The 19,124-nt window shown below is 47.1% G+C and overlaps 1 protein-coding gene across 4 annotated transcripts in view; it reads right to left on the reverse strand.

Moving 5' to 3' along the window:
• SUSD6 (sushi domain containing 6) overlaps positions 1-18,436 on the reverse strand; it is a 101,677-nt gene extending 83,241 nt beyond the window's left edge. Inside the window, exon 1 of one of the 4 annotated variants that reach the window (XM_087448322.1) lies at positions 13,629-13,852. The gene's annotated coding sequence lies outside the window, so the exon portion shown is untranslated. Of the gene's footprint in view, positions 1-13,230; positions 13,307-13,628; positions 13,854-18,357 lie in introns of those variants that run through there. The other 3 variants (XM_087448320.1, XM_087448321.1, XM_087448319.1) reach the window with 3 other exon arrangements.
• Positions 18,437-19,124: the final 688 nt, after the last annotated feature.

Raw genomic sequence — 19,124 nt, forward strand, 5'->3', positions numbered from 1 at the left:
GAACTGCACCCACAACAAGGGTAGTGGTAATGAGCCAACCATGCGCCAAGCCAGGAGGACGTGGAACAAAAAAGAGAGAGAAAACAAGCCCCACCCTTTTGTCGTTCTGAATGCAGTCCACCTGCCTCAGAAAGTGGAGAAAGAACAGGGTCCTAAGCTGGTCTCTCCCCCTTGCTCAGCCCCACCAAAATGACCATAGATGATTCCGTCCGTCCAGACCGGTGGTGCATTTCACATCTGCAGCCCTGGCCAGTGCTTCGTGACTGCCCACCTGTAAGCCCCTCCATGATTTGCTACCCGGGCTGACAGGGCAAGAGCTGAAATACCAGGGAGACCAGACAGGCATCAGCCCTATTTCTGATGCTAACTCAACATCTGGCCTCAAGACAAGTCACCAAATTACTCTGTGTCTCACTTCCTATAACTCTGAAGTGGGCATAACTCCCACCTTGCTTCCAGCATAGTTGTGAGGCTAACAGCTGGTAACAGTTAATATTTACTGACCACTTACTATCCACCAGATACCAGGACAATGACTTCACATGTCAGCCCCAAACCCCCTCAATGTAGCAACACTACTGTAAACCTCCATTTACAGTTGAAGAAGCTGGGGTTTAATAGACTCACCCAAAGCCACACACACCAGATAGCAAACCTAACGCTACAAAAGCAAGGGTCAACTACTAATTTATATCACTTCTTCCCCAAATAAACTACCATTTGAGTATCTTTTAGTTGTCAGACACTGTACCTAGTGTTTTAAATATCCCATTTTATTTTATTTTCATAACAATCCAATGAAGGGGTACTTTTAAAACATAATTTTAATTATTGAAGTTATACATGCCAAGAGCAAAAAATTCAAATGACACAAAACTTTTAAGCTATCATTTCCTGTTACCTTTCATCACCCCAGAATTCCCCACTCCAGTTCCCCACCCCAATATTTTGGTAGCTATTTTTCTAGAGATAGGTAGTGTTAAAATCATCATCTCCATTTTACAAATGATAAAACAAGATCAGAGAGGTTAAATTTGCTCAAGGTCACACACCTGGTAAGTGGCTGAGCTGAGACGGAAAGCAGGGTCAGTCTGATTCCAAGGCCGCTATCCTCCACTGCCTCCCACAAAGTAACCACTTCTTCAAACAATTGTCCATTCTCATTCACCATAGGAAAGGGGGAAACTACACCTGGCCCACAGCCAGTCCTACTCCTCCACTTTCCTAACTAAATGGAAAAAAGAGGGCTGTCCAAGCACACCCTGCCCCAGTACCATTAGCACTGCTTTATGTTTTTTCAAACCTAAGCTGTCATGGGTGAGGCATGACCTTCACCTCTAACCTCCTCACTGGCCACACAGCTCATCTTCTGCCTCTGAAAACAAGGGCAGGACAAGGGGGGAGAGGAGGTGGAGCCTCGTCTACAGGAAATGCTGGGCTCTCGTTTCAGCAGGAAAAGGAAGGACGCTCCTTTGGGAGCCCTCATGAGTTCTGAGGCATAGACAGCGCCCCTTTGGAAACAGCGTGGGGGCATCTCAGGGAGGCCCTGGACACGCCGAGGCTGCCCAGACTGAGAACACACACCTGCAGTGAGACAGAATGAAGACTACAACAACGCCTAACATAGGGTAAGTTTGCAAAGCTGCTCCAAATTCCCATCACAGAGCCCTTAGAACCCGAAGAACTCAGAATCTGCTCTGGCTTATCCCCAACTGGACCTTGTTTCTTTTTTTGTTTTGTTTTTGTTTTTTTTTGTGAGGAGGATCGGCCCTGAGCTAACATCTGCCAATCCTCCTCTTTTTGCTGAGGAAGACTGGCCCTGGGCTAACATCCATGCCCATCTTCCTCCACTTTATGTGGGATGCCGCCACAGCATGGCTTGCCAAGTGGTGCGTTGGGATCCGAACCGGCGAACCCCGGGCCGCTGCAGCGGAGCACGCGCACTTAACCGCTTGCGCCACTGGACAGGCCCCTGGACCTTGTAATACCTGAAAACCGTATGGATTTCTAGATACCAGGGTTTTGTCTCTGTGGCCTCCACCTTACTCCAAAAAATAAATAAAAGCCCCTCAAACTATATGGGAACGCTTTTTCCTTAGGAGATGAAAGTTGCCCTTTCAAATTATGTATACTTGCACATTTTTGTCCCATTCAATACACAAAAATATATTGACCTTGATGGTACCGGTGCTGAGACGGGGCTGGCAGACAAGGCAAGGGGTTGTTTTTGTGTGTGTGTGTGTAAGGATGATCAGCCCTGAGCTAACATCCATGCCCATCTTCCTCTACTTTATATGGGACGCCGCCACAGCATGGCTTGACAAGCAGAGAGTCGTTGCGCGCCCGGGATCCGAACCGGCGAACCACCGGCCTCCAAAGCAGAGCACGCGCACTTAACCGCTTGCGACACCGGGCCGGCCCCTAAGGGGTTGTTTCATTGCTTTTCATGAGCAGGTCAAAATTTATCAAGTCTGCAATTCCAGTAGGTTTCCTATTTCCCAACATCAGGTACCAATGTTTGATTCAGCTTTGAGCCCCAGCTGACTCAGCATCACTATTTACAAGTACAGTCACTGCTAAATGTCTACTAGTTATCAAAGGTCTTGGTTTTCCCATTTGTAAAATGGGACTAAAACCTTCCTCATAGTATTATATGATGTCCTATGTGAAAGCACTTTGTAAAATGAAAAAATCTTTATTGCTATTAAGATGGATGGCCAGCCTACATAGTAAATACAGAGGAAACTTAAACCAGCCCTTCCATCCTCAAGGAGCTTGAAATCTATGAGGGGAAAAGACTAACCAAAATGCTGGAGAACAACTCAAAAAATTAGTTAGACCGTGTGCTGCAAAGAAGCCCTGTGGGGAGATGATTATATGGGAAAGAGCATTCAATAAACACTTGTTCAATTAATAAATGACTTCAGATGTGTTGCTTGAAAAGTATCTACCTTGTTGCTATTCACAGAAAGTTTTACCAACACCAAAGGCTCTGAAATCTGTTCATTCTACTGTTGCTCACATATATCCCAAGAAAAGCAGTCAACATTTGTAGAGAGTAGCCCTTCTTTCAAAGATGTGATTTTTCAAAAGCGTACACAGACCTTCAAAGGAGATGACCCACACAATTATATTCTATAATTCCAGAAGTAACAGAACCCCTCAAGGAGCTCAATTGTGGAGAACAAAGAGAAACAAGCCATCCTGTGTTAACTACTTGCCTACAACCGGATTCACAGTGGATGCTAAATATATATAGAGAGAGAGAAGTAAAGAAGGCTGAACTGTAGATGCACATGTGCAAGTTGGGTTTAGGGCATGACTGATGCCTCCTGAGGCTTTTGAAAGAATGACAGAGTTCTAGAAACAAAGACCTGCGCCTGAAAATTAGCAGGGGTGACTCTCTGGTCTCGGATCATAATTCTTAAGGGGCCCTGTAGGTTTTTTGGACTGGCTCTGCTAAAACATTTTGGACCACCTCCAATATCCTCTCTTCACATCCTTCCACCTTGCCTTCTCACCCTTTTTATTTTAATTCTCTACACCTGGTCAATCACTTATCAACCAACCAATTATCTAGGGCTGACTACGAAGAAGTAGAGGAGACAGTCACTGACCTCAAGAGACTTCCAATCTCAGCCTGGAACCTGGGCCTACACAGAGATGGCTACCCACAGAGGCAAAATATACGTGGATGTACATTTATTGGGAGCCTTATTTGTGCCAGTATTGTACTAGGTCCTTACTGCCCCCAGTAGGTTATAACGCCACAGATATATCAGGAAAAGAGATATCACAATCAACACATATCTAAAATTGAGGCTTGGAGGAGATGGGTGAAAAAAGATTCCCTATGGAATTCATGTCACTGATCCTGTCTATTTCCTTTCTTCCAGTTTCTCACTGTTGAACCCAGATGCACTTTTCTCTATTAAAAAAAAAAAAGATATTTTAGGGTCAGAAAACATTCCCACATTAAAAACTGATTAGTTAAAGCGGAAAACAGGAATCTTCACACTAGACCAAACTCCGAGACCTAACTCACTCTGCAGAGAAAGGCAATTCGCTGTCTTGCTAGGAACAGCAGGGGAATTCTCCAAGGATATTTTTCAAGCCCTTCTCCCTTCCACAATGATTGGAGGTTTGGAGGACAAGTGTCACTGAAAAAGCCAGAGCCACTCCTTCAGAGTAGTCAAGCCGAAAGCCTACTTTACACAACCAATTCCTCCAAAACTACTCTCAAATTAAATAACCCATGGGTATTCCCCCAGACTGTTAACTCCATGAGGGCAAGTACTGTGTCCATTTTGTTCTTTGTTCACAACTGCATACCTAGCACCAACCACAGGCATTCACTAAATACTTGCCAAACAAATGACTAGATTTACTTCCTTTTGGTTTCTGCAGCAACCATCTACCTACCTTCCACCAGCCTGACGTCACAGCCCAACCAGATTATCAGCTCACAAATTATTATGACTTGAAGGTGCATGTAAAGAGAAAACAAGATGGACCAATGAACTCTTATGAAACTCAATGAAATCCAGACCCTGTTTTCTTGCCATCCTACTGTGTAACAAGCAAAATCCCCATAGAACTGAAATGAAGAGATAGATGGCCTTCCCATGGCAGAGTTTCTACCTAGAGGCAGATGGGAATCATGGATTGATAAAGGTGTGGACCAGTCAACATACCACTCATTAATTCTCTAGAAATGTCTTGAGCATGCCAACTGAAAGAGCAGCACCCACTGAACATAAAACTGCTTGCTCACTCTCTGGGATGGGGAAAGGGAGCACATATGACCTCAGCCCAGGATGCTTATTTCCTTCGTGGCTAGTTAGAGATGTGTGTTCACACTGCATTTGGATGCATTTGGGATCCCACATAAAATAAACCTGAGGAAATCAGAACCACAGCTGTGAAGGGTTCTGGTCTGCTAATGGGATGGGAGGGAGGGAGCATTAGCCCTCCCAGACAGCATGTTCCCAATTATCAAGCAGTCCTACTATAGCTGGGATGCTGCCAGCACCTGCCACTGTCCACCTGGGCGAGGGGGACTCAAAGGAGAAAAAGACTCAGAGAACACATCCCATTGGCCTAGAGTCAAGTGGTATTTTTTGAATTGCAAAAAAAAGCACAGTACAAAGATAAAATAGTTAAGTAAGCTCAGCCTGAAAACAATGGCACCCATTTTAAGAACGGGTCTTCCCTTAAAGACTCACTCTCCTCTGTAATTTCACTATTAGACTCAAAACCACAATTACAGAAGGGGTATGAATTTCTCCTAACAATATAAACCACACACCCTGCTGGGGTCCAGATCCCCTTTCCTGGGACAGGCCCAGAGGAGAAGTTGATCACACCGGGGTAGAAAAAGCACTAGCCTAGGAATCAAGAGCCCTGGCTTCTCCCCTGGCCCTGTCACCATTCAAGGAAGTCAGCTCTAAGCATCCAGTTCCCATTTTTCCTTTCTGTAAAGTGAGTAGGTAGAATGAGATGATCCTCAAAGTCCCATTCTTCCGACTCTAGCATTTCATGAGCCTACAGAGTCTCTCTCGTCACATACTTGGTTTGCCATGCAAGGAGTTTTGGTAACATCTGGACACTCCAGTCAGGAATTCGATCTCCAGATAAGAATCATCTCAGCTCACTCAGCCTTTTGAGACTCCTAGGACTTGGGAATAGAATTTGCATTAACAGGTGGGGCCCACTCCAAATCCAAACTTTTGGCAATGAATTGTGGCAGGGATGTTATGGCTGCATTCACACACATTTACACACACACGAGGGAACTTTCTGGAAAGACTGATCCTTGGGTTTGGTTCCAGGTACAGGAACCTAATACAGGGATAGGAAAAGATAATTCAGGTTCCTGGTTTTTGTCCAGCTTGCTGGACAAAGGGCATGTGCCCTATGTCCCACATGTTTCTCTGGGGTGGAACCATCTTGACCCTCTGATAAAAAAATTAGGTGGCCTGCACATGCATACTTTCAAGAGATTTTGGTAGGGATCTAGAAGCAGGAAAAGCAAGACCAGCTACTGATCACAAATGCTAGTAGTTCCAATTAGGACAAGGGCAAAAGGAAGCATTGCATTATTTCAGTAATACGGCCGGTATAATGTAAAACCACCCAGGGGCAGATCCTGTAGAGGAAATGACACTCCCAGCAGCACCATCTGTTCCTCTTTGTGTCTGGCATGATGTATATTTTTAACCTCGGGTGCAACTGAGGTCCACCAGCAAGAGCCCTGTGAGAGCTGTCCTCAAGAGCATTCTTTCTCAGACCTACATTTTAACCACACTCACAGCCCTCTCCCTCCCTCTACCTCGCTGGTGGGCTCTCGATTCAGTAAGCATTCCACTCCCCAGCCTAGCAGAAGCCTCCAAGCAGGTGCACAGAACCCTGGCATGGAATTTTTCACAAGGAAAGAAAAAGATTCTGAGAACTATAAATTACATTTGATAAAGAAGGCTCTACGGGGTTCATGGTCAAGTTCTCTCCATAAAACACAATGGCACGATTTAGAACTGAGGCTTCACACTGAAAATCCTCTTTTTTTTTTTTTTTAAAGGAGCACTACATGTGCACTGAATTTAGGCACTACTGCATCTGTCAACTCTCACTACAGTTTAAAGTTCTGCGCCAAAGATTTGGAAATAATCCTACTGGAGAGTTCAAACTTCATCAACACATGATTCTTTTTTTTTTTTTTTGGTAACATCTTTTCTTAATTCAGGGCAATATTCTCAACACTACAGGACCAAGAGATTTTGCTATAACACTGTTCTTCCCCAAACTGCATAACCAAGTAGAATGTTAATTCCAAAGTAGAAATATGGATGCAGCTTTTAACTTTATTTATTTATTTTTTCCCCCAAAGCCCCAGTAGACAGTTGTGTGCCATAGCTGCACATCCCTCCAGTTGCTGCATATGGGACACGGCCTCAGCATGGCCGGAGAAGCGGCGCGTCGGTGCGCGCCCGGGATCCGAACCCCTGGGCCGCCAGCAGCAGAGTGCGCGCTCAACCGCTAAGCCAAAGGGCCGGCCCTGGATGCAGCTTTTAAATTCTCTCCCTGAGAAATGAAAATATATGTCCACGTTCATAGCAACATTATTCATAATAACCAAAAAACAGAAACAACCCAAAGGTCCATCAGGTGATGAATGAATAAACAAAATGTGGTATGTCTATACAACAGATTATTCAGCAATAAAGTGGAGTGAAGCAGATACATGCTACAACATGGATAAACCTCAGCAACATTACGCTAAGTGAAAGAAGTCAACTGCTAAAGACCATATATCGTATGATTCTGTTTATATGAAATGTCCAAATAGGTTAACTACATAGAGAGAGTAGATTAGTGGTGGCCGTGGGCTGGGGGCATTGTAGAGGAATAGAGAGTGACTACTAACAGGGTTTCTTTTTGGGGTGATGAAAATATTCTAAAATCAGATTACAGTGATGGTTATACAACTCTGTAAACATACTAAAATCCACTGAACTGTACACTTTAAAGGGGTGAATTTTATAATATATAAATTGTCTTAATAAAGCTGCTTTAAAAATATATCTATATAGGGCCGGCCCTGTGGCTTAGCGGTTAAGTGCGTGCTCTCTGATGCTGGCGGCCCGGGTTCGGATCCCGGGCGCACACCGACGCACCGCTTCTCCGGCGACGCTGAGGCCGCGTCCCACATACGGCAACTAGAAAGCTCTGCAACTATGACATACAACTAACTACTGGGGCTTTGGGGTGAAAATAAATAAATAAATCTTTAAAAAAAAAAAAAAAAATATCTATATATATGACAAAATAAAATCACCCCTCCAAAAAAATCCCCTTGAGCAAACTTACAAAAAATCTACATGTATAGGGCCGGCCCCATGGCTTAGCGGTTAAGTGCGTGCACTTCACTACTGGCGGCCCGGGTTGGGATCCCGGGCACACACTGATGCACCGCTTCTCCGGCCATGCTCAGGCCGCGTCCCACATACAGCAACTGGAAGGATGTGCAACTATGACATACAACTATCTACTGCAGCTTTGGGGAAAAAAAGGAGGAGGACTGGCAATAGATGTTAGCTCAGAGCCGGTCTTCCTCAGCAAAAAGCAGAGGATTAGCATGGATGTTAGTTCAGGGCTGATCTTCCTCACAAAAAAAAAAAAAAAAAAAACTACATGTATAAAGAGAGTACTTAAATCATAGGTGATTTGATGGAATATTATAAAGCCATTAAAAATAATTATAAAGGCTATGTGCTGCGATCAGGAAAATGTTTATGGTATAATGCTAAATGAAAAAAATAGAATACAAAATTAAATGCACAGGGATTACCAACTAAAAGATAGAAAAAATAGAATACATGGAAATGATGTTTGTGTTAGGATGGCAGAATCATGGTGATTTTCTCCCCCTTTATTTTCCAAGCTTTCTATAATCTTGTCCCAGTGTATTGACAATTTAAAAAAATTTAAAAATCCCCCTCAGTCTTTCCTCAGAGAGTTTGCCTTGACTCAATTTAAAATGCAAAATAAGTAAAACCACTTTGTTCTCTTGTGCAAGTTCCCTTTTTTAAACTTCCACCCCCTTAGTTTATTGAGATCAACTGAGAACAACCCAAAGAAGGAAAAATGGGATAAACAGATCCTATACCATTCCCAGAAGCCAGTTTCATTTTACTGGCTCTGTCAGAAGCCGAAGGCTAGTCTAGCCAAAATTTCAGCAAGGAGAGTCTACACACAGGGCAATTCCACGGTCTAATCTTAAACTTCTGTGGGTGAAGGCAAGTCACTGCTGGCAGGAGGCTGGATTTGGAAAGATTAGAAGTTCCCCCTCCTTAGGAAAGAACGGTAAGAAAGAAAGAGAGCTGGGAAACAGCACCTATTCATGTCTCTTTTCTGAGGTTTTGTGTCCAATCGCCAACCACAGGAGAAAAGAATCCCAAATCATGTAACTTCTCACCACAGAAGATCCTTTTCTGAGTAATAAAGAATTGTAAGTCACCACCTCTGCAATCTGCAAACCCACTGAGAACCTATTACTGTCATCAGGAATCCTAGGCTAACTTCCCCCAAATCAAGCAATGGGGCCCTGCCCAAAAGTATAACACTTGTGTGTGGGGGAGGAGGGGAGTACATTTAAGAGCACGCTGCTATCAGGTAATTTTAAGGATCTACTAACACTGGCGACAGTAACAGGGAACGACATCTGTTTCTGCTTGAGAAAAATGCTTCAATAATATCCTGTTTCTGATTCTTGGCAAGCAGCCTTCAGATGTTTCAAGGGTGGCTATTTTCCTTTTTTAAGACGTAAGAGCCAGGGAGGCAGAATATATCACAGCAACACCAGAGTTTGTAGTTCTCACTACAGCTGCATTTTCTGCTGTTGCTATACCAGTACCTTCACACACACTCAACTGTCCCCCAGCCCTAACAGCACAGGTGGCCTTTCACGGCTGAAGTGACCCAGCTCGATGCCACTGCAAGGTCTACCAGCAGAGCGGAGACTTCCACACTCAGGTAAGAACCAGAGGATGAGAGAGCATAGAGGAACCCTGCTGGTTTCTAGGCCAAAGGACTAAAATGGAAGAAAAAGGACACCGTCACAGACACACGTGAGCATAAAGAAAAGGAAACATCCACAGGCACCTGACAGGCTCTGCCGCTAAAACCTAAGACTTGTAAGAGGCACTCTGTCCCCCGAACCTCTACTTTTACAGATAAAGGTCTTGACACAGGCACGCTCACGAACTTGCAATCATCCAAGAGAACAACGGCTGTTGCCTTTAATCCTAGCCAGGGTGGGAGTGAACAGATCTTGATGCTCAAGGACGGTCACCCCAACACTGTCCTGAAATTGCTTCACTGGTCTCAGATCCACAGCTGTTAGCAGCATCAAATACCATCACAAAACCCCCAGCCCCAAACTCACACTGCATCCTTCACTCCCACCAATATGGAACGACCCCTTCCCACATTACAGGCACTGTTTCTCACTGCTCTAGTTTCCAAGTTTCCTGCAATGTGGCAACATAACTTAAGAATATTAATTTTTATTCATTTATTTTTTGTGTGTGTGAGGAAGATCAGCCCTGAACTAACATCCATGCCAATCCTCCTCTTTTTTTGCTGGGGAAGACTGGCCCTGAGCTAACATCCGTGCCCATCTTCCTCCACTTTATGTGGCATGCTGCCACAGCACGGCCTGACAAGCGGTGCATCGGTGCGCACCCGGGATCCGAACCCGGGCTGCCAGCAGCGGAGCACGCGCACTTAACTACTACGCACGGGGCTGGCCCCAAGAATATTAATTTTTAAAAAACCATTCCACTACATGAAGTCTCACTATGGTGGGATATGTGCGTGGCCCCTAAACTGAAGCCATCTTGGGGAGAAACCAAAGGAATGCATCTCTATTATCATATACGCATTTGTTCCAAAGTTTACCCTTAACCCAAGTGTCCTAACCCTCAACGCTCATGTCTGCACTGGAGCAATATGTGCTTTCAAAGTTTAAAAAAAGCAGCGGGGGGCAGGCACTGGGCTTGTTCCTCTCTTTATTCCTTCTCATCTTTCTCCTATTGCTTGAAGTAGTGCCCCCTAAACAAGACTTCCCTACTGTCAAGGCAGATAGAAGAGGAAAAAATGAACCCTGCTTGTCAGCTTCAACTAGGAGATCACACGTCAATTCAGGAGCTCAGTAAAATGCTTCATGCATGGCCATTACAACAACCGGGCCCAGTGGATCTGCTGACATTCATGCCTATAAGGGGGGATTTCAGGCCTATAAGGGGGCATTACAGCCCTGCTGCTGCCTCTCCATGAACTGTCCTTGGTAAATGGGGAACTAGAGGGGAACGACAAGCACATGTGTTACCTGGCCTTCCTTCTCTGCAGGCAAGCGGCTCTGCTAAAGACATTCTCCCCAGTTCACTTGTTTTGGTATGCAAACCAGAAAGATTATGTGACTCACTAATTTTTTCAAAGATACTGTAATTCTCCAAGCCCACAGACAGATACCATTAGTATCCTGGTTGTCAGAAGAGCTAAAGATATGGAAAAAGAACACAAGGAAAGATTCGAAACAAAAGGCAAGTTTTTATCTGGCGGATGAGAAAGCATGGAGGGAGTGAAACAATGCTTAGTAGCAATAAACTTGAAAGAAGTTCTTACTTTCAAGAAGCCAGGTGAATTATTACCTTTGGAGGGTGCATGGGTATCTGTATGGAGGGGCAGGGCAGCTGTAGGAATTGCTGCCCTAGCAACAGCAAAGGAGAAAATCCCCTGCCAGGAGATGCACCATTACATAAGAGCACATGTTCAATCGCCACACAATGCAGACCTGCCAGGAAATCAGACAAAGTGCTGAGGTCTCTTCATCTGACAGCCTGCATCTGTAACACCTAATTCCACCTTTCTTTCTTTTCTTTCTATCCGCCCAAATTCTGAGCTTTGAGAAGGCAGGCCTCAGCAAACAAGTAGAACTCTGCCATTTGACAGTGGTTTTGCTCTCAGGGTTTAAACACTGCAGGGCAGAGGGTAGGCAGCCCTACTCTGAGTACCCAGGGACTGGTCCCCTTTTAGCTGTAAGGTGAGGATTTGTTTCACATGCCATTTCTACTACAGTATTCAAAAATTCACTCTGTGGACAGGAAGTCCTATATATCAGGCCTCATACCAGTACTGTCCTCTGTTTTAACTCAATGGGCAGAAGTTACTTAAGCAGCAAATGGCCACCAATGAAAATGAACAACATAAACCAAAATAAATTGACTTAAAGACTGTGAAGTACATGATGGCATGGCTGAGTTCTGTCTTACTCACTACAGTATCCCCAATACCTAGCACAGTATCTGGCATACATTCTGTATCACATAAATACTTGTGAGTACTGAATGAATGAACAAATGAATGCTATGCATACATACCATAAATGAGTACCTTGGAGAAAGAGTTAAAGATGCTCCTGATCTGAGAAAGAGTCTGAAGAAGTGCTCTGAAAAGGTTCTGGAAAGCCTCCAGATTCAATTTTGCCAAAAAGCAAGCAAACTAGAAACTAACAGTACACTCTAGTAGTTAAGAGTGTGGTCTCCACCACAAGCCACCTTTGTGACCTTGGGCAAGTTAACTGAATTTGTTTGGCTTTGGTCTTGACTGGAAAAATGGGAATAATAACAGTATCTACCTCAAAACTTTGTTGTTTATTAAATGAGATCAAGAAAGTAAAGTTCTTAGTACAAAGCTTGGTAAACAGTAAATCCTCAATAACTTTTCCCTATTATTGCTAATACTGTTGCATTATTAAATACCTTTATTGAGGGGGAGATAGACATACCTTGCCCCTCACCGACTTGAATATGCATCTAGCTAAAAACCAAAGCCCTGAAAATTCAGAACTGAATGCCAAGCACATGTCTCTACTAGCCTCCACTAAATAGTGACAATTTGGGTGTGGAATTCCCAAAACAGAAAAGGTGTGGGTATGCACCATGCATACATCTATCTTCAACCAGAGGAATTTAAAGAGCAACAAATGAATTAACCACTGTGAAGAATTAACCACTGTGAAGGATAGAAAGACACACTTCCCATCTCTGTAAATCTGGAAAGGGAGTAAATGCCTATGATTTAACTGAACTGGGTCGTTTCACTGCATCTCTGCACAGAGCACACAGGAGCCCAGTGAGCAAGAGCAACGAAGCCCAGCATGCCGCCCTCCACTGAGAGAACCTTCTGTGGGAACAGCAGCATTAGGCCTTTTTGCCAAGACGCGAACTTCCCTGGAACCAGCCGAAGACTTCCCTTTGACGCCTCTTTCCTCCTGGGTCTTACGGTCCCCAAAACCACCTCCTCCTCCTAATTTCGTTATAGGTAACTTTTTCCACTGCTGCAGCCCCACGGCCACAACCCTGCGGGAGGGTCGGCCCTACACTAATATCTGGAGTCTCTAAAACCCAGAAGTAAAAAAGAAAGTCTACATATATAAACAGGAAGTGGTTTCGGTGAGTCTCAGCCCGGATAACAAGAAAAGTTTTCGAGATTAAAGAGCAGACGAGGCGCGGGGGCTCCAGAAAGCTCCAGTGCTCGCCCACTCGGGCTCCAAGGCTTCCTCAGGAAATCCACTGTCGCCAAGCCTCCCTGCCCGGCGCAGGACCCGCAGCTTTAGTCGGTTGGAAAGAGCAATGACAACAGTAATAAAGAAAGAGGGCCTCCGCCTACCTCCTCTCCAGCGACCCGCAAAGTGTGGTCTCCACCCTGAACCCCCGGGCGGGGAGCGCACCCGCACGCCCGGCGAGGCCCGGACGGCGCGCCCCGATCCCGGCCACCAAGCCCCAGCCGCAAACCGGCCGTCCGGTCCTCCTCCCGCCCTCGCACAACCCCCGCGCGCCCGCACGCCCGCCTCCCCCGGCCGCCCTCCCGGCACCGCGCCCGGCCGGCCCACGCCAGCGCGGAGCTCGCGGCCGGGTGACAGCGGGGCCAGCGCGGAGGGCAGCCGACGCCGGGCTCCCCCGCGTCCCCCCGGGCGGTGCGCGCCGGCCCCGCGCCCTGACAGCCGGCCGGGCGCGCCAGGGACACAATGCCCGCCCCCGCCGCCCCCGGCCGCGGTGACAACTCACCCGGGGAACGGGGCGGCGACCTCCGGGAGGGGGGCGCTCGCAGCCTCCGCGGCGCCGGGATCCGCTCCGCCGCCCGCGCGCGCCCGCAGCCCTCTGGGTTCTAAGCGAGGCCCGGCGTGCCCGTCTGGCTGGCGCTGCGAGAGGAAGAAGCGGGAGGCAGGAGGCGAAGCTGTCGCCGGCTGAGGAGAATGGAACGCGGCGGCGGTAGCAGCGGCGGCGCCCGCGTCACTAGCCCAGCTGTACCGTGCGGGCGGGGGAGGCCCGCGGAAGGGGGAGGGGAAGGGGCGGGCAGGGGGCGGGGCCAGGCGCGCACGCAACAAGCGCCGGCGTCGCGCCGCCGCGACCGCCCCGCTGGGAGGCCCCGCCGGTCGACGGCTGCCAGCACGCACGCGCCGCCGGCCGGGCCGCGCGCCCCGCGGGAAGCGAGACTGGGTTGCGGAGGGGGCGGGGGGAGCCTTAAAGAGACAGTCGCGCCGCCTGCCATGGAGTGGACTGGGTCGTGGTACCGACTGCGAGTGCGCCGCATTTGCAGTGTGCTCTCCAGTTCTTTTACTATTATTATTATTTGGATTTGGGGGATATTATTTGGATTGTTGGATTACTATTATGTGCAAAGAATTGGTTTGCTCTCAGGTTTACAAGGCGCTTTCACGCGCGTCGCCTTATTAGCTCTTGAATGGCTTGCCTGACCTGTGGCTGAGGCTGAGGCAGGTCATTATCTCCCTATTAAGCAGTACTTCTGCAACTCTGGTGCGTAGCCTACCAGCCTCAGAATTGTCCTGGGGGGTGGGGTGGGTGTAAAAATGCAGATCCAGAGTCCCATCTTCAGCCCATCTGATTCAGTAAAGTCGGACTCTGGAATCTCTATTTTAACAAGCACTCCGAAGTGATTCCTCAGCGCACTAAAGCACACAACGAGTCTCAAGGTTGAGAACACTGAGGTTCAGAGCCAGGACTGGCAGTGTCGGGGCTAGAACTCCGCCACACCCCTAACTTTATGTCCTATCCTGAGCCTTGCCTCCTGGGCTGTTTTCCAGCATAGACTATGGAGCAGTTTGTGCGCTGTATGGCCACATCTTTTATTGGTGATGTCTCACTGCGGCCCTGGGAGCTAAGTCCTCCGTTTACGTGTTTACAGGGCTTGTGGCCCCTTGATGGCGATGACTGTGACTTTTTATCGTTGTGCCCCAAGGCGTTGGACAGTGCGTGTCTCAGAGGTGCTCAATAAATGCTGAGGCGCTCCTACTGAGAATCAGTGCCATAGTCTGCGCTTGGACCCATGGACTTCGGCCTTTGCTGCAGCTAGGTCAAGCACGCCGCTATTCTCAAATGCTCTTTGGACAAAGATACTCGCCTCAGGGCCTCTCACCAAGCCTAGTTCTAGTAGATTCTCTGGGAAAGGGCTATGAATTAACAGAGCTTGTCCTTGAGATAGCGCCAACAAGGCAAGCAGAGCGCCCCCCCCCATGCACACACACCCATACCCAAGAGAACCCTCCCCTCTCGGCCCCACAGAACCTGTGGCTGTTCCTACCTTTTCCAAGAGCCTGTCCTTGCTCTGCCTTCTTTCTTCCTTGCCTTCCTAGGTCCAGACTTACCGGAGAGATGGACACCTCCCCTTCCTACTCATTTCCCCCCTCTACTGGGGCTGCATTGCCCGGACCACTAGGGGGTTGAAAAGCAAACATTAGGTCGACCTTGCCTGGGTCTGCAACAGAGCTCAACGACCCTGCCTCCAACTTCAGGAACACCCCAACAGACCCAAAGTCCAGAAAGGGGACAAGGAGGAAGAAAGCAAGGAAAAGGGGCAGGGCACTGTGGGGTGGGGGGTGGGATTAGAGAAGACAGATGAAAAGAAGAGAGGACAGATCATCCTCGAAGGCAGCTTGGTGTAGTCGAAGATGGGTAAGGCTGGGCATCGGAGCCTCTGACTTTGCACAGCGGTTTGGCCACTAACCCACTCCGTGACCTCTCACATTGTAAAATGGCTTCTGAGACCCTCTGCAGGTCTGTTACTCACTACCTAAAAATCCTCCACTGGACCCCCTAGTGTCCACAGAACGAAATCAAAGTCAGAGCAAGGACTGTGTCCTGTGCTCTCCACAATCTGGCACAAATCCTCCCCATACCTCCACACACCCCACACTCCAGCCTCCCCACACCACCTGTGCACCTCTGACCTGCTTTCACATCTCAGAGCTCATGACCACATTGTTCCCTCTGCCTGCAATGCCCTCCCCGCCTACCCTTTGCAAGCTTTCCAGAGCTGCTCCTCTGGCCTTCTGTGGCATTTTGGATGAGCCTTGGGTTAGTGTGCATTCCTTCTGCTTTATATTGCCAGGATCAGAGGTGAGTGTCTTTCCTCCCTTTGTAAATGTTGGCTCCTCGGCCTCTCCTCCCCCTGCTTTCCCCACCCGCCTGAGGTTCCACTGGCCTCCTCTACAGAACTGAGCAAAAGCCCCTGTTAGATTCTGCATATGGGCCTTGCTTGTCTCATCTGCAAAATGGAAATGGTATTCCCTGGCCTAGGTTAAATATTTTTATGCCATTAAAGAGATAACTCTCAAGATGAGGGTTAAGAATAATTTAGATTTAGAGATTTTCAAATGGGAGGAACCATTGGTTCTTTTTTATTAAAAAATTGTGTAAAATTTTTTAAAATATTTTTTTAAATTTAACAGCTCTATTGAGGTACAATTCACATACCATACTATTCAGTTTAAATGTATAATTGTATATAAAGTGTACAATTCATTGGTTTTTAGTATATTTACATAGTTGTGCAACCATTACTACAATCAATTTTAGAACATTTTCATGATCCTAAAAAGAAACTCTATGCCCATTTGCTGTCACTTCCCATTTCTTCCCCACCCCATGCCCTAGGCAACGGATAATCTGCTTTCTGTCTCCATAGATTTGCCTATTCTGGACATTTCCTATAAATGGAATCATATAATATGTGATCTTCACAAATTATTTTTTTTGTCTTACACCTAACATAATGAATTTTAAGACCAGAGCTAATTTTTTGTTTTCACTTATTTAGACTCTGCTTGCTTCTAAAAGGACTTAAGCTGGCTCTTTGAGCTAATATTCCTGGATCCTTCCAAATTTTCAGTATAAATCTTCATACTCTAAGTCTAGGCACTGGAAAATGGCTTGAGGGTTAGACCTAGGTTGGTGGTGAGCAGAGGAGTCAATCATCGCAGTTTGCCTGGGGCTAAGGGAGTTCCAGGGACTTGGGACTTCCTGGTGCTAAAACTAGGACAATCTTGGGCAAACTGGGATGAGTCAGTCACTCAGTGGTATGGGTCAGACAGCCTGGTTCTCCTTCTCCCTCTCCCAGGAATCTAACTCGGAGCCTGTGCCTCTGCCACTTACAGAGCAGGAAAGAGGAGCTTGGCTCCCTGAAAGTAAAGAGTAAAGGTTCAGAATTACTCCATGGTATCTCTGCTGCTACCGCTATTATGTATAACAGCAGGAATGACAGCTATTTATTGAGCACCTACTGTGTGCCAGGTACTTAATAGGCACTTTATACATGTAACCACTAATTTTGACAACAATCCTCCAAGTTAAGTATCATCAACACCATTTTACACGTGAAGAAACAGGCTCAGAGAGATTTTTGTGACATCAAAAACCATACAGCATGTATGTTGCAAACCCAGAATTCATTCTTGTCTGTTCCAAAGTCACACTTTTTCAAATAAATCATGCAGCTCTTCCTACCCCCAATAAAAATAGCAAATAATAACCAAATTGTCCTTACATATCTCTTGATCATTTTAAAAGTGCTTTCTTGCACACCAGCTCATTTTATCTTTACAACACCCTCATAAAATGAGACATTCTGATCCCTCAGTTTTACCTATAAGGAAATTGAGGCAGATTACTGGCTTGTCTGACCTCAGATGGGAATTAGCATGAGTTTTTTGGTTTCAATTCAAGACTCCTTGGGCAGCTTTCGAAGCCCTGTAAAAGTAAAGAAGTAAACTCGCTTGACTCCAGGGGAGGTGGAAGTCTTCAAGCCACCATCACCTCAGAAAGTCAAAGTCCAAGATGGGTGGGCCAGGCCTGAGCTCAGGTTGTCTGAATATGTGGGCCTGCACCGTCACCCAGTGCACCCCGCCTCAGAGTGTGTCAGGAGCCTGTGAGAGCCAGGCTTGGTGGCCCAATCCCTGTTGGCCACTGATCAGAGGGGGCTTTGCAGAGGTCAGGGCTCAGAACAGCAACTATGATCCCCTGCCAACCCCAACTCTGACGCCAGCCCTGGAAAATGTGCACCCAAGGCGGTGTGCATCTGACACTGCCCAGTCAGCAGGTGTGTGGAAGAGGGCCACCCAGCCCCTCCTGCTTTTCTGAAGCACTGACAACTCTTTGATGACAATTTTTTTGTGTGTGTGAGGAAGATCAGCCCTGAGCTAACATCCATGCCAATCCTCCTCTTTTTGCTGAGGAAGACTGGCCCTGGGCTAACATCTGTGCTCATCTTCCTCCACTTTATATGGGACACCACCACAGCATGGCCTGACAAGTGGTGCATCGGTGCGCGCCCGGGATCCGAACCCTGGCCGCCAGCAGCGGAGCGCGCACTTAACCGCTACACCACGGGCCGGCCCCTTTGATGACATTTTTTATCCCTGACGCAGACCAGGTGGGCTGGGTAAAAGTATTAGCCCCATTTTACACTCAAAGAAAAGTCAAGGTAGCAGAGAGTGTCTACCTGCTGTGTCTTCAGATGTTACTGCCCAGATCCTCCCTCCACAGGTGCCAGCCAGCCTGGTCAGCTGCTTCTCCTCCCTACCCTTTGCCCAAGGGCTGGGCAGTGACTCTGGGAGGCAGCCATCGGGGAAGAAGCAAGGCACTGGGGGCAGCCATGGCCTGAGGCCCTTCCAGACAGAATCAGCCCACAAACCCCACCCACACTGCTCTGGGTCATTTGACACCACATTTTCTTGCTGACTTTCTTCCTCAAGGCTGCCCTGACTGTTCATGTTCACGTGACTTAGCAGTGGAGGCAGAGGCGGGGCTGTGAAACTCTGGCAGCCACTGCCTCTCTGAAGAGCCTGTTGGCTGGCCCATTAGCGTCAGTCCCCTTTTGGCTGGTCAGGGGCCAGACACTCTGGCTATACTCAGAGTATTTTGAGGATGCTGATGACAGAACCCAAGGTGCAGCTTTACCCCTGAGGCATGTTAATTAACCCTCAAGAAGCTCCAATTTATTAAGTACCTCATACTGTCTGCCAGGCACTGTGCTAATAGCTTTACCTAGGTGATCTCATTTAATCTTTGCAGTAGCCTAAAAATAGGTATGAATACTATTATCTCCATTTTGCAGATGAGGAAACGGAGGTACAGAGAGGTTAAAGATAAGACCAAGGCCACAGTTACTAAGTAGCAGGGACAGGCCTGCCTACCTCTTACGGAATACCACTGCAATTTACACTGCAAAAGACAAACGTGATTTTTTTTTTATTTTATTTATTTATT

Source organism: Ceratotherium simum, chromosome 24 (genome assembly GCF_057802395.1).
Source record: "Ceratotherium simum simum isolate JZ-2026a chromosome 24, ASM5780239v1, whole genome shotgun sequence".
Classification (NCBI taxonomy): Eukaryota; Metazoa; Chordata; class Mammalia; order Perissodactyla; family Rhinocerotidae; genus Ceratotherium; species Ceratotherium simum.